The sequence below is a fragment of the Eumetopias jubatus genome, unplaced genomic scaffold, assembly GCF_037043125.1.
Source record: "Eumetopias jubatus isolate StellerSeaLion01/CBP00866 unplaced genomic scaffold, mEumJub1_p1.0 scaffold_2, whole genome shotgun sequence".
Taxonomy (NCBI): domain Eukaryota; kingdom Metazoa; phylum Chordata; class Mammalia; order Carnivora; family Otariidae; genus Eumetopias; species Eumetopias jubatus.
This window is the reverse complement of record NW_028274808.1, coordinates 145,095,191-145,112,103: the sequence shown is the minus strand read 5'-3', so window position 1 is coordinate 145,112,103 and position 16,913 is coordinate 145,095,191. Positions and strand designations below refer to the sequence as shown.

Genomic DNA, 16,913 nt, shown 5'->3' with positions numbered 1-16,913 from the left:
TATACAGTTCTTTGAAAAGTTTGATATGTTTTGTTTAATCTCCCAAATTAATCATTTTCTTCTCTTTATCTCAGTTGAAATGAAGGGCTTTGCTACCAGTGATCTGTTTCCTAGTGTGTTTCTTCTGTTGCTCTTATTCATCTAAAACTATAAACTTAAGTTTGAAGGACAGCACAGTTTTTCATTTCCAAATATTATCCCTCTGTACACTGAATAGCATTTTAATTAACATCTCACCTCTTCTTGACGAAATTATATTCCTTCTAACTTCTGGTTTTTGTAGATGACCTCTCCTAAATCCAAGAGTAGAGGAAGGAGTCCCTACACTCAATGTACGAGAGTACATTTTAGTAATCTGACACTGCTAGAAGGTAAAGTTTTCTAAGTAAGCTCCACTTCATAAAGGAGAGAGAGAATTGCATTTCACAGCGGCCAATTTCAAAGCTCAAATTATGTCCATCAGTACAATTATGTTCTATGCACAGCTGACTGTAAGATAAAGGCATCATTCAGGTGGGCCTGATCTAATCTCATGAGTCATTAAAAGCTCAAACCTTTCCCTGACTGGTTGCAGAAGAGAAGGTCAAAAATGTGAACTATGAAAAGGAAATGAGGTACCACTGCTGGCTTTGAAGATGAAGGGAGCCTGTGCAAGGATCGGAGAGAGATTTCTAGTTGCTGACAGTGAACCCTAGTCAATAACTAGCAAGGAAATGGGGACCTCAGTCCCACAACAACAAGAATCTGAATTCTGCCAATAGTGGGAATGAGTTTGGCAGTGGATTCTTTCTTAGAGCCTCCAGACAGGAGTTCAACCTGGTTAGAACCTTGATTTTGGCCTCACAATAGCTAAGCACAGAACCCAGTCCAGTCACCTTAGATTCTGATCTATAGAACGGTGAGTTAATAAATGCGTTCTTGGTGGTTTGTTATGCAACAATAGAAAAATAATACAAAGAGAACAGAGCTCTAGGCCCAGCTCTGCTATGCTCCATCTGTAATGATTTGGGAGAGATGCCAAAATTATCTGGGCCTCAGTTTCCTTATGTATAAAATAAACGGGTTGTGCTAGAGGATCACTAAAATCTTCTTCCTGGCTGAATTTCCATAATTAATCATTGGACCATGATTTCACTATTTTAGATGATTAAAGTTGCTTTCTTGATCATAAATGATTGATCATTCTTATAATTAACTTGTTGCTAAATCCTTGGTCAAGGATATGAATCACAATTAAAACATTGCACATGGAAAAATGTGCTACACTATAAGACAAACTGCATTATGATATAAATACTTGTGACAATGGAGAAGTCTAGTAATTTATTACAATAAAACATAATCTTCTCATTTACCATTTAAACTGGTAAGAACAGATACTACACTTGATCTTAGCCAAAATGCTGAGAAACGATTCGTTTACCATTTAAATAAGAGCTCAGAGTGTTCAGAAAGTCTGGAGGCATAGAACAATGTATATAATATCATCAAGGACATACTCAGTTTCTTCTGTGAAAAATAAAGTATTATCTACGCTTCCAGATTTGGTAGACAACCTATAAAAGGTTTAGTAAAGGGGACTTTTAGATTATTTAAGTATTTACACATCCACAACACCAACCAGAATCTATCCTAAGTGATTAAAAACTCATTTTATGCCTTTTTGCTGTTTTGCAGTAAAATTTTACTATGCTACTGCCAATAACTTTTTACCAAAGTTATAAAAACATGGAATTAAAAATGCATATTACCCATAAAATGAAAATACTGAAATGGTCATCTACGTTTTTTAAATCTGAAGTCGTATGCTCCCTTAAATAATACTGATCAAACACTTTTGACTTATGTTCAGATGAAAGGTTTTTTTAAACGAATTGTGATTTATTCATATTCCTCAGCAATAAAAAAGAATAAACTATGGATACACAACTAATACAGAGAAATCAGTAGCATTTCTATACACTAACAATGAAGTCGCATAAAGAGAAATTTAAAAAACAACACCATTCATGATTGCACAAAAAAGAATAAAATACCTAGGAATAAATTGAACCAAAGAGGTGAAAGACTCATACTCTCAAAACTATAAAACGCTGATGAAAGAAACTGAAGATAACACAAACAAATGGAAAGATCTTCCACACTCATGGACTGGAAGAATTAATATTGTTAAGATATTGTTTTAATTATATTGAATTATAACAATTGAATTATATTGAATTAATATTGTTAAAATGTCCATATTCCCCAAAGCATTCTACAGATTCAATGCCATCCCTATGAAAATACCAACAGCATTTTTCACAGAACTAGAGCAAATAATACTAAAATCCGTATAGAACCACAGAGGATCCTGAGTAGCCAAAGCAATCCTGAGAAAGAACAAAGCTGGAAGTATCACAATTCCAGATTTTAAGATGTAGTACAAAGCTGTATCAATCTAAACAATATGGTACTGATACAAAAATAGATACATAGATCAATGGAACTGAATAGAGGGCCCAGAAATAAACCCACACACACATGGTCAATTCATGTATGACAAAGGAGGCAAGGGTATACAGTGGGGAAAAGACAGTCTTTATAATAAATGGTGCTGGGAAAACGGGACCGCTACATGTAGCAGAATGAAACTGGACCACATTCTAACACCATACACAAAAAGAAGGCTCAAAATGGATTAAAGACCTAACCGTTAGACCTGAAACCATAAAAATCCTAGAAGAGAAAAACATAGGCAGTAATTTCTCTGACACTGACCACAACAACATTTTTCTAGTTAAGTCTCCTAAGGCAAGGGAAACAAAAGCAAAAACAAACTACTGGGACTACACCAAAAAAACCACTTTTCCTCAGTGAAGGAAACCATCAACAGAACAAGAAGACAACCTACTGAATGGGAGAAGATATTTGCAAATGATATGTTCGAGAAGGGGTTAATACCCAAAATATAGAAAGGTTAATTTTATAATCCTATCATTAATGTCATCAGTATATTTAAGCCCTAGTAATTATTTAAGATAAATCATGACAGAACAGTATTTGCTATCAAATACTAGGATTGGAATAGTTTAACTCCTAAGCCAAAAATAACATTATCCAAGTTAAATTTAATAACATGGCATGTTTTGCATTAAAAAAAAATTGTTGAGCCATTCCTAAAGTGAATTTCCATTAAAGACACTTATTTGCTAAAATAAAACTATTCTTAATCTAACAAATAAAACCCACCAGAGGGAAAGAAATATTGTTGTATTTACATTTTACTCATATAAATACATGCCTATAATACATTCTCCCACATAGTCCTGATCATATGGAAGCCAAAAAATCAAGCATGTTTTTATACCTCCTGTTTTGTAAACAGCTATTCTTTAACGGCTGTTTTCATGCATTGTTTTCTAACATTTCTGTCACTATGGATCAGTTTTGACTGATTGATTTTGCTCATCATTTTGGGTTGCGTTTATCTATTCCTTTGCATGCTTACTAATTTCGATCACATGTCCGACATAATGAATCTTACCTTGCTGGTTGCTGATGTATTCCTATTCCTGTAAATATTTTTTTTTTAAAGATTTTATTTATTTGACAGAGAGAGACATAATGAGAGAGGGAACACAAGCAGGGGGAGTGGGAGAGGGAGAAGCAGGCCTCCTGCGGAGCAGGGAGCCCGATGCAGGGCTCGATCCCAGCACCCCGGGATCATGACCCGAGCCGAAGGCAGACCCAACTATTGAGCCACCCAGGTGCCCCTCCTGTAAATATTCTTGAGCTTTATTCTTGGATGCAGTCAAATTACCTGAAAACAGTTTGGTCCTTTCAAGTCTTGCTTTTAAGATAAATCAGAAAGGACTAGAGCAGTGCTCATCTAGAGCTAATTGTTCACCACTACTGAGGGAAGACTTTTCTGTGTGCTCCATCCAATGCTGGGTGAATCATGAGACATTCCAGTCCGTGTAGTTTGAACAAGCACTATTTGCAGCCCCATGCAAGCATGGGCACTGTTTGTTACCTCTAAACCCCTCAGGTGGTGGTTCTTTTCCAACCTTTGCAAAATTCCTCACATATATGTGCTGATTAGGACTTGACTAAATACTAGAGGAGAACCTGTTCAGATCGTCAGAGTTCTACCTCTGCATAGTTCTCTTGTCGCGTATAGTTCTATCAACTCTGGCCACCTACATCTCCCAGACTCTCAGCTCTGGCTTCTCTACTCTGAATGTCTCTCGGGCTCAGCCTGGTTGTCCTTCCCTGAGATTCAGACTAAAAACCCTCTAGGCAGTAAACTGTGGAGTACTGCTGAGGCCCACTTCATTTGTTTCTCATCTCCTAGGAATCCCTATCCTTCACTGCCTGATACCTGGTATCTTGCAAACCGCTGTTTCATTTATTTTGTCCATTTCTGGTTGTTTAAATCAGGAGGGTAAATCAGTCTTTGTTGTTCCATCTTGGCCAAGAGCAGAAGTTCATTTAATTTGGTTTTGCTAAGAACATATGGTAGTTTAGAAACTTGGATTTATAGGTATGTTACTCTGTAACATGACTTAGAATTTTCTACAGCAATTCAGCTTTCCCTAAATAGCTTTCTATACACATTTACTTGGACTTGTGGAAGTTAGGCAGCAGTAAAATGTTCAGTGTAAAAACCCTGACAACACTCTTAATTAAGAAAAAAAAATCATACTTTCATAAGATATTAAATCTCCTTGAATATGTTATTGCAACATATGATATCATATGCAAAAAAGAGACATTTAAAGGTTGAGCAGCCCTTAGGCGATCTCAAAAAATATGTATACTCTGTTCACCTTACTCCTAAAACAATCTGAATTTCTTTGTTCATTAAAAGCTGGCTGAGCCAGGAGGTACTGTAAATGTGTTTACAGAAAGAAACTGTCTTCCAAGAGTAGCCCCCTCTCAAAAAAGCTGCTTGTTACTTAACACAAACATGGAGGAAAATAAAAAAGTCAAAACCTTAGCAAACATAGGTATCACCTTACAGTCCAAAAAACACAATGTTTGAAATACTGGCTGAAAATATTTTCACTGAGTTTTGTAAAGAATTATAAACTAGGTTTTTTTAAAAAAAATCATATGTAGGTGAGAGAAAATTGGGGGTGAACTGCAGGAAGTCATGTTTCAGCAGTGAAGGTGAGAAATAAATCCTTTAATCAGGGTTCACTGTGGGACATTTCCTAAAATCAACAACAAGGGCTCCAACAAGTTGGGATGAAACTGCTCACTCAAAAAAGAAATCATCTCGTGAAAAGGACAGTGAGACCTTTTTGCATTTTTAGTTCAAGAAATCTAAACATTTATACTTTCAGCTCAAATCGAGGAATAGCATATTTGATGGGTTAACGTAGATGTAGTGAAAACATTTCACCACTGACTGTCATCAAAGTCAATAAATACCGATATTTTCTTCAAGTATCAGACGGGAAATCCAGAGAAGTCTGTTTCTAAGTGAATGTGAGCTGATTTCATCTCAACTCATTCAGTAGTTCTGAAGATCTAATAGTTTGGTTATACAAAAAGAAGCCTCACAAATGCACTGGGTGTTATGCACAAACAATGAATCATGGAACACTACATCAAAAACTAATGATGTAATGTATGGTGATTAACATAACAATAAAAAATTTAAAAAAAGAAGCCTCACAAATGGAAATACTAGGATTATTAGCAATTATTAGCATTCCTTTCTCTGCTCACTCCCTCTGTACTTGATTTCCTTACTCTGCTCCTCACTTCCTTGCAGCACCCATCTATTTCCAAACACTTCTTGAGCACCTTTTTAGCATGAAATCTGACCTAGCTTCTGGGAATAAAAGGTGAATAATCCCAGTTCCTGTCATTGAGGCAGTCACAGTTATATAGGGGGGAGAGACAGATAAACAGATACTTTGATAGTAGGTAAGTATGTAACTGAAGAAGAACCAACTTACTCTACTAGAATAAATCTAGACTATTTCAATAGAGGAGGTGATACCTGAGCTGGATTTTAAAAGACTCACAGAAGTTAGACATGTGGAGAAAGAGGGAGGGCCATTCCAGGCAATGACACACGTGCAGAAGACCTGAAAAGGACTGACAAATGGGGAGAACTCCAAAAATGATGGAACAAAAATAAGTGAAGATTTTTGTCGAGAGATATGGTCACTAAGGGAGGCTGAAGTGAGATCATGAAGAAATCTTAAATCATTTACACACAGGCTTAGAGCTGGGTTTGCTGGGGGTCATTCTGGATCATGCCTGTTATCCTGGCATAATATATTAGTAATGTTTTCTTGCACTCTCAAATGTGGCCTAGTTTGAACAACAAATCAAGTGGTCAGCTTCCTTACAGGTCTCTTGGTATCAGAATGTGATTTTTAGAAGGAGGGCTAAAGCTATATAAGTCTCCTTTGTGCACTTACGTCCAATGATAAGGGAGGCACCGCAATAATAGGCCTTCCGTGTTCTGTTGCAGTGATGTTCCTTCCCCAGTTGTGCAAACAGGGGTGGTGAATACGATTATGTGGCAGTCAACATCCATTCCAACCTCCATGCGTTGCCTGCCCCTGCAGAGGCGGGGACTACACCCCCATGTGCTTGCAGCAAGGATTCCAGGTGAGCGTTGGGTTATGCCAGCTAGGCTGAGTTTTGAAATCAGGAGTAGCGAATGTGGTTGGGGAGATGCTGCAGGGCTGAGGTGCTCTGTAGCAGCCTCCTACGTCTAGCTGTGGTCTGCGTGGAGGCTGCGAGGAAAGTGCAGAGCAGCAGAGCCTGTTGTCATCTTCAGAGAAGTCTTCGTCCTTGGAGTCACAGGTGCGGTGGCAGCTCGCTCATTTCCCCCTTCCCTGGCCTGAGCCTTAAGAGCAGCTACCTGGGTGGGCCACTGGCTCTATCATTCTAAGAACAAGCCCTGGAGCTCGAGCCTAGCGGCCACTCCCCCAACCCTTCCAACAATTTAATGCACACTTAATTCTTTATATTAAATCGTTTCATGCTTAAAATAGCTAGTGTGGTTTCAATTTCCTGGAACTGAACCTTGACATAAATATGGGAAGTTATTTAACAAAACTGGGCCTCAAATCCACAGCCATGTAATGAGAGGGCTGGGCTATTCAGTGATCTGCAACATCTCTCTTACCTCTAGGATTTGCTTCTGTGATTCTGTAATTTTGTCAGGTTTGCTGAATACCTCCCTCCATTCTTCCTCTCCTGCAGCCCTCAGGGACTGCTTCCAACCTGGCCTCTAGCTTACATTTCCATATAATCATTTCACTAAGATCACTATTAATAAACTTTTTGTAGTCAGAAAATGCACCAAAAGCCATAGGATGTGTACAAGACAGCCACCTATCCATTTAACAAATATTTATTGAGGACCTATCCGTGCCAGGTGCTCCTAAGGAATATTTTATAAACTCCTTGACCTTGTTTCAAGCATTTGTTTAGATAAAACATTCCTGGAAGTGTATTTTGTCTTGGTCTTGTTTGCAATTTAATAATAACCATCACTCCCCCAACCTCTAGATACCCCCTCTCTACCCCTCTTCGTTCTGGGCTTCAGTCAGTTCCACGGCTTCTTTATAGAAAATGAACTGAGTCAAATCAGGATTTCTTTTTCCTTCTCTCTAGACCAGTGTCTCCATTTCCAGCCCATTTTGCTTTCCTTAATAGGATGAATCAGCACACATTTTTTTCCCTGATGTGGTCTTTCAACTCCACCATTTTGTTCTTCTTTATTCTTAGTTTTCCATATGTGTCTTCAGGTGGTCCTTTGCTGGAGCCTGTGCTCCTTACCAATTGGCTGACAATCACCCAAGGTCCTTTGCTTTCATATTCCCTTGGACAAATCAGTCATCGAATTTTAATACCTTTTTAACCTTAAGTTACAGATCCTGAGTTACAGAACATTTCTACGTTGCTATTCCAATGTCTTCTCACTATAATTCTCAAAGCATTACCTTATCTCAACATGATAACCCTTTCACAATCTTCTTGTACTTCCTCTCCAGGCAATCAAAACTCTGATGTCATTTTTACTTTGCTTGCCTCGTCAGGCCATTCCCAAGTTCTGGTAATTCTTGCTACATGCTATTCTTAGATTTGCCCTTCTATCTGCAATTCTGCATCCAGTATCATATCCCAGGGTCTATATTGGACTCTGTCTTCTCTTTCCCTATTTTCTGTCTCCACCTATCCTATGTTCGGCCACTTAGATGATCTCCTTTAAACGTTATCACAAGAGCTTTGGTAGTGCAAATTTCCTTTCCTCACTAAATCTAAACCTTTTGTCAGTGGCCAAACATTTCACTATACCTAAACTACATATCACTTATTGTAGTCTGGTTTCATTTTTCCTCTAGAAGAGTTAACCTAATTGTCATTACACAATCTACTCATTTTTGCCCTTTTACTTATTTCATCAGCCTAGAATGTTGTCTACCTGAACTAAACAGTATCTCAAAAAAATCCTTAAAGGAACTCACCAAAGTGTTTCCTGTTCACGGATCACCACATGTGACTCTAATCAATACATTAAGCAGTCCTAGAGGACTTCCTAATAATATCTGTAAAGCCAAAACTTGAAAAAATAAAAAAGTGTTGAAGGGTAAACTCATATGCTATATTTTCTTTCTTGCTCAATGAATATCAGAATTAAATCCCTGGTAAAGCAAAGAATAGTCACAGATAATAAAACTCACCACAGCACATAACTTCATATAGCAACAAACCTGAAAGCTGGGTATGTACTGCATAATATTTGTTATAACACAGTTGTACTCACAGAAGCATATGATATATGAGAGTTATTTCACCTTTATCCTATTTACTTTGCAACTCTTCCTTATATTGATTTCATGGTACTGTAGACAGAGGGAAATAAATAAATGTTCTTGAATGCAGAAAACTTGATAATTAATGACTGCATCCATTTTTTTAAAAATGGGGAAATATGCTAAAAAGTAGCCCAGTGAGCCTGACCACATTAAGCGATCAATAAATGTTTGTTAATAAATGAGTAAGACAGCAGGTAAACTGTTTAAAGAAAATGGAGATAGAAACAGATGACAACCTATCAGTGTACACAAAGTGGAAGAATGGAAAAAAATATAATAACTAATTGTTACTGAGGCTTCTGACAGTACTAGAAATAACACCAAAGAAAAATTGGAGACATATATCCAGAGGTAGGTATACAATTAAATAAATTCTGTCTTATAATGCATACAATATCTATGATATTATAATTCATGTACATATATATCTGTAACATAGTTAATCCTCATTATTCATGGATCTTTCTATTTGTGAATTTGCTTATTCAATAAAAGTTATTTATAACCCCGAGGTCAACACTGTCAGTGCTTTCTCAGTCATCTGTGGACATGCACAGAGTGGACAAAAAAATTTCAATAAAACAAGAAGAGAAAATTTTAAAAAATTATGACTTATGTGGGAGAAATAAATGTGTCACTATTTCCAGATGACACTGTGTTTACAGAAATCCAAAAGAATCTACAGGTCAACTATTAGAATTCATAAATGAACTAATAAGCAAATCACTGAATACAGAGCCAAAAAAAAAATCACTTGAATTTTATATATTAACAGCAAAGGATGAGAAAATTTATCAATAAAAACAATACCATTTAAAAGAGTATAAAAAATGAAAGTCTTAGGAAAATTGAGCTAGGATGTGCTAGACCTCTACATTGAGAACTATAAACATGACTTAAAGACAATGAGCCACAGAGTTGGAGAAAATATTTGTGTAACACATATCTGACAAAGTATTCACATCCAGAATATATAAGTACTCCTACAAAACAATAATAAGATAGACATTCAATTCTTTTTTATTATGTTATGTTAATCACCATACATTACATCTTTAGTTTTTGATGTAGTGTTCCATGATTCATTGTTTGCGTATAACACCCAGTGCTCCATTCAGTACGTGCCCTCTTTAATACCCATTATCAAGCTAACATATCCCCCCACCCCCCTCCCCTCTAGAACCCTCAGTTTGTTTCTCAGAGTCCATAGTCTCTCATGGTTCGTCTCCCCCTCCAATATCCCCCCCTTCATTTTTCTCTTCCTGTTATCTTTTTTTTTAACATATAATGTTAAAAGTGTCCTTAACATTGCATTTCACAAAAACAGCAGTGTATATATGTTTATCTTTCAAACATACCACTGAAGTAATGCATTTCCATAGTAGTTAATAGTTATTATATGCATTATAGCCAAGACGTGTATATAAAGGTTTTCCACATCTTTAGACATCAGGAAAAACAAATTAAAGCCAGATAAAATATACCTGCTACAATAACTAAAACTGGAATAGGATTTGATCAACTGTAACACTCACACACTGCAGGTGGGAATGCCTATTAGGATACTAGTTTGTAAACCATCTGGCATTATCTACTAAAGGTGAACACATGCATACCCCAAGACACAGCAATTCTACTCCTATATAAAAACTAAACAGAAATGAGTGCATATGAGTGCCCACCATAATACATGTACAAGAATATTCATAGCTACTTATCATAGCTAAAACTAGAAAATAGATTGGGTGAATAAATTATGGTAAATGGGTTTGATGGAAGAGTATACGGCGATAAAAGAGAACAAATTGCTACAACATGCAGCAACATGGATTAACCTCATGGATATAATGTTAAGTTAAAGAGACCAGACAAAAAAAGAATAAATACTGTATGACTGATTCCATTTATATTACATATATTAATTTCATGAAAAAGCCAAAATACACTATGTTAACAGAATTCAGAATGGTGATTACCTCTGATGGATATTGAACTAGGAGACAGCACAAGGTAAGCTTTTGGGATGGTGGAAATGTTCCACCACTTGTAAGGGTTAGATTTGTAAAAATTAATTGAGCTGAAAACGTAAAGATTTGTGAATGTTACCGTAAGTTTATTATAGATCAAGACAAAACGACAAAAAATAAAACAAGGTTTAAACATAAATCTCGTCTATCATATGTTAATGCCTTGTCTGACACAAGTATAGAAATACGCAACTTGGGAGAACATAAAATTCCCTGAAGGATAAAATAGAGCAATCTGAATTGATGCAAAATAATTTATGCAAGAGTGGCAAAAGGCCTCCCACAAAGACTGCCTTCTTTCCTCCCAAAAAAGTGACTTGATAAGAAAACACTTTAAATCAAGCCACCGAGTATAGCTCCTGGGGGTGGAATGTCTGGTGAACATAAGCCTAGTAGAGTACACAGGACGTCTGCCAGGGTTCTGTCACAGAATGCGTATGAGATCATTCCTCATAAGGTCTCCCCTCCATACTCCTGACATGATATAAACTGCTTTGGTATTTATGTATGCTGGACACTTCTTCAGTATACTTTATAGGTTTTTAAATAAAACCAGCTGGCACTTTAAATACCCTTATGGGAAAAAAAAAAGTTTTCTCTGCAGCACACTTGTGTGCATTAGAATCCCCTAATTCTTGGGTCTCCACCCCGACATTTTCCGGCAGTCAGTCTGCAGTGGGCCTTAGAATCTGCATTTCAAGAAGCACTCCAGGACCCCCTGAGTCAAGTGGTTTGAGTTACCCATTTGAGGTATACTGCTCTATACTACTGTATCAACTATTCATTTTCAGTTCATTTGTTTATTTTAAAAATACAGTGTCTTTTCTCTGTGTGATCTTAGTTTGGATGACAGAACTTAATACAATATGCAATAAACTATATATGTGCTTATCTTTCAAATATATCATAAATCTCTTATCGGCTATTTAGATTTTATCTTTCTCTGTCACCTCAGTGTAACAACATTAACCTATTCAATAATCCAAGAGGGAAAGTAACTGAAATAATGCCTTTCCATATTAATTAATAATTATTATATGCATAGAATGATTTTTCACTATTAATTTTTTATTAGTAAGAGAGATAACTCAGACTTGGACCAGAGCTATCTGAATCTGCTAACACATAAATTCAGGGTTAATGGAATTCAATCATTTAAAAGACCAATGCGCACTGTTAAAATATAGAGGAGAAATTATAACATGGATTTACCTGGCCTGAATGAAAGACAGAGGTGCGAGGCTTTCCAAAGGAAACAAAAAGAAAAGAAAAAGACAAAACAGGAAACAAAGAAAGAAAAATCTGACAAAGACTGAAGAGACTAGAGAGGAATAAATAACCTGCAATTTAAATTGAGACGGACTAGATAAAAATCAGAACCTTCTGATTGTTGTTTTAAGTGAGAGAGCAAAAATGTCCTAGGAACACATGCATTGAACATGGTGGAAAGTAGAGGTACACCATTCAACAGAATTAATGTTTACTGCTGGGAAAATAATTTCTTAAATAAGCAACTAAGAGAAAACAAAACAAAATAAAATGGGGAACCAGATTAATATTAGTTATATTATGAGCCTTGGAAAATGCCCGTGACTTTTTGGCTTCTGCCCCAATATGAGAAGGAGATGCCCAGCCATGAGATATACCCTGGGCCTTAAGATATTATTGTGCAAATAATGAATGAAGATTAGTGAATTGTTTTGAGTTTCTCCAAGATACAGCATATAGTTATTCAGACTATTGTGTTTTCAATTTATACTAATTAAACTATGAGTTAATATTTTAATAACATTTAGTATAATGAGCAGGAAAAAAATCAGCAAATGCTATAGCGAAAATCTACTATGGGGAAAAGGCCATATGAAAATATATATATATATACGTAATTGCTAAATCTTTCAGTGAAAGAACACAATTATTTCCCCCCCTTCCACTGAACCCCCCACTGATACTGGGCACCATTTGAATCTGAAGGTGCTAGAAACACTAAGACCTTGTTTGGTTTAATAATAACATTACTGAGGATATCCCAGCAATGCTGACAAAATACATACTACCTACCAAGCACTTAAAATGCTAAATGAATGAACACATCCCAATTATTAGTAATTCTATCAATGTTCATGCACGTCACCACTTTACTATATAACAAACACATTATCAATGAATTATCATCCCGGGTGAAAACAAAACTGTCTTTTAGCTTTGAGAAGCTCCCAAACTTAGGAAGCCACACTGAAAGACAGTATTATCATCGTTAGGATTAATTTGTATGTAATTAATACCTACTTTTTATTACAGAATTGTAAGGAGAATTCTAAGGGGAGGAGGACAGAAAAATGGAGCAAATCATTATCCCAACTTCCAATGTGAAAAAGGCACTTGCAGCTTGCTGATCTCACCAGGTTATTTACAGTGGATGATGACAGTCCTAATTTTTCCAATTATTTTTTCACTGGCATAAGACTATATAGTTACAGAATCACTGTGACTACTTTGATGGCCTTTGCCTTTATTTATCCCTGTATAGGTCTTGTGCGCAATACAATCTTATGACAATGCCTTATACTACCAGTGGATATTTTTCCCTTGAATCCCCTATTCTCTAACAGTGACCAAGAGTGTAATCACGATGTAGCTTATATCAAGCAATGCTGTAGCTTGCTGAAAAGAGTATACATGCTCAACCTGAAAGGTCAGGGTCTCATAAGATTCTAAAGGAGTTAACACATGTCAAAAGGAGACTTCTTTTCAGAGACTTTTATATCCTAATTTTTGACTGCTTGACATGGCAAAGTATTTTGTACAAATATAATTACCTGCTTGAATTTCTTCATGTAAGTAAAGACATCTTTCAAGAGAGACTGAGTAATAAATGTTTTTTGTTGAAATTTAGTTTTACACAAACGGACATGCATTACCAAAGAGAAGAATGCCAGTGGTTTTCTGTATTATGAAATGCACAGACACACCCAACACACACACACACACACACACACACACACACATTTCAAATTAAAAGACTACATAATATTTATATTTTGCTCATTGGCACCTCCTAGACTATCAACCCTAAGATATTTTCTTCCATTACTTTTAATACTAATATTTGTATTGTATAATAAAAATTTGCCAATTGAACTATTCTTTCAAAATATATTTTAAATATAAATACTCATAAATATCTCTACTTTCCCTCTTTGGTATAAAACAAGCATATTCTATATCTATTGCAATAAAAGATTTTTCTTCAACATTCCAATTTTATCTTTCCTTATTTAACATACATCTCATGAACAACAAGACTAATACTTCACAGTCTAGGCACCATTGTAACAGTTTTTAAAATATTAATTAATCTTCCCAGCAACTTTATGAAATATTATTGTCTCCATGTTAGAGACAGGCTACAGATAAAGCAAGTTGCCTAAAATAACACAATTAGGTAGACATGCTGCTGTTTGAACTCAGGAAGGCTGGTCCTACGTTTCTGAGCTATCCACAGTTTGAACTTCTTCAGGTCAAACAACAGCAACAACATAAGGAGTACAAAACAAACTTCTCAAAAAATTACATGAAAATGATGGCTATCCTTTAATATTTTAAAGACCCTTATTTTACAGAAGATTTACCCATCATAACAAAATACGAGCAAGGACATGAAAGGTCAAGGAACCTCGCCGTCATCAAGTCCACAGGGATGTATGAATGAATACAAGGAATCAATAAACATGAAAAAGTCAAGTTCAAAACACAGACCCATACATGCATGCACGCACACAGGAAGAAGAGAGTAAAAGGATATATAGTAAAAAAGAATTTCTTTTTTAAATGTTTCTGTTTATTTTTTTTTTAATGTTAAGCAGGCTCCACGCCCAACATGCGGCTTGAACGCAACAACCCCGAGATCAAAAGTCTCGTGCTCTATGGACTGAGCCAGCCAGCTGCCCCTTAAGTTGTTTATTTTCCCCCCAATTTTGAGTACTATTATAACTAGAAAAAAAAATCAGTAAATATTACACAAAAGAAAACAAATGGACAAAAGGGCAGATTTATGTGCAAGTTCTCAAGAATCTTATTTAATATGTACAAGAATATATACTACCTCCAAGAAGCTTCTTTTTTTTAGCTACAATAGCACTTTATAAGTATGTCTACCTTGCAATTTCTACATGTACCTAAGTTTCTGTTTGTTTTGCCTCCCCTTTTCGTTCTGTAAACTTTTTGAGGAAATGACCATGATTCATCCTATTTGCATCCACTGCGCCTACACAATACAAGGCCTGGCACGTAAGGAGGCATTCAGTAAATGATGGTTGAGGAATTTCGTACTTGTGGGGAAAAAACACCTAAGGCAATAGTGTCCTCTACCACATATGAACAAATTGTCTCAGAGGCTAATATCTACCAGATATAACCTCATAATTGCATAAAGATACACCTAGCTGTGTGGTCATAAGGACAACAGGTTATCGGGTAGAAAAATGAGAGGCATTTCTCACACAGCTGGAAAATCACTCAAATTCCAACCTCCTTGTATTTCTGGTAAATATTTTACTCATACTTGACAAACTGTTTTTAGAAACCTTTCCCACATCACAATGTCATTCGTGTTTCCCATGAGTCTTTATGCCTGCCTTTATTATATGCATAATAGAACTACGTTATAGTATTATTTGTGACTGTTTTATTTGGCTGCACTGGAAGCTCCCTGAAGGCACGTATACATCAGGACCCCTGCATATAGTCTTGCAGGTAGTGGACTGCACAAGGGCACCACATTTAAAGAGATGCCGTAAACATCACGGATATCATAGATTGGTATATTTATATCATCAATTTTCTGGTGTGACAGTGAAGTTTCTTGTAAAGAAAGTACTTCATTTTCTAATTTAAAATTCCTGGAACTTAGGAAGTACTCAAAAAATGTTTATATAAACAAACACACCAAGAACTGAACCAATAACTCATGCACAAAAATTAATATACTAAATATTGGTTTTATCTTTCAAATTGACATGTGAGGAAAAAACAAATCCAATATGATAGATAACACAGATTAAAACGTGATAAAATGAAAGGTATTCTGGCAATAAATATTCATGAATTTTATGGTCTGAAGACATGTAAAGCAAATTCTCTCTAACGTGAGTATCGTAAGTTCTATCATTACACCTCAACACTAATGGTAGCAACATGCGAAGCTGGGTTTAGGAATTTTCCGTCTCTCACAGTGCTTATAAGCTTTCATGTCATAAAGCATGATTAGCACTCCTATTTAGGCTTAAATACATGTTTTTACTTTCAGATCTTCAAGGGCACTGTATCCAAGAGATTCGTAAACAGGACAAGAAGCCTTAACAACCTGACAAAATAGCCTGTATTTCTTGGCTCTATTTCATTTAATCAGTATTTTCTGACTATGTGTTGTATATAAATGCTATGCTGAGTACTAGCATTCCTTAGGCAGATTTATGTCACCAAACTTATTCCTTAGCAAGATTATTGCTTTTCACTATTTTGATATTTACTGTTGGGTAGGATAGAAGATACCACTAACCTGCATGTTGTGAAATTTTTAAATTTAATCCAGGTTGCCAGAGGTATAATATAACTAAATCCAGGTTTCACATGGTCCCTGCTCTGAATGAAGGGGTATATCCAGATTTTCCAAGCTATGCTCTTTAGAGTTCCTTTTAGTAAACTCCCTTTGCATTTAAATGCATGCCATACATATATTGTGAATCTCAGCAGGGAAAAATATAAATAGGTTAGAATTTCCAAAAGTGATGAATGTTATCAAGCCACAAATTTGGGAAGCATTACAAAACTCAAGGGAGATGAACAGAAAGAAAACCAGACCAAGGAAGTGAAATCCAAAGACAAAGGGAAAATTGTAGAATCAATCATAAAGAAAAAGAAATATCACTTTCAAAGGAACAATGTGACCGGCAACTTGACTTCTCACTAGAGATGATGAAAGTCAAAAGGCAGTGGAATCATATTTTTAAGGTGCTAAAAGAACATATTCTATTAAAATAACCTTCAAAAG

The 16,913-nt window shown here is 35.9% G+C and overlaps 1 protein-coding gene and 1 pseudogene across 1 annotated transcript in view; both read right to left on the bottom strand.

Annotated features, from left to right (window-relative positions):
• ADAMTS3 (ADAM metallopeptidase with thrombospondin type 1 motif 3) overlaps positions 1-16,913 on the bottom strand; it is a 249,138-nt gene that overhangs the window by 69,239 nt on the left and 162,986 nt on the right. The gene's annotated exons all lie outside the window — the stretch shown is intronic.
• LOC114206895 (U2 spliceosomal RNA) lies at positions 1,309-1,415 on the bottom strand (annotated as a pseudogene).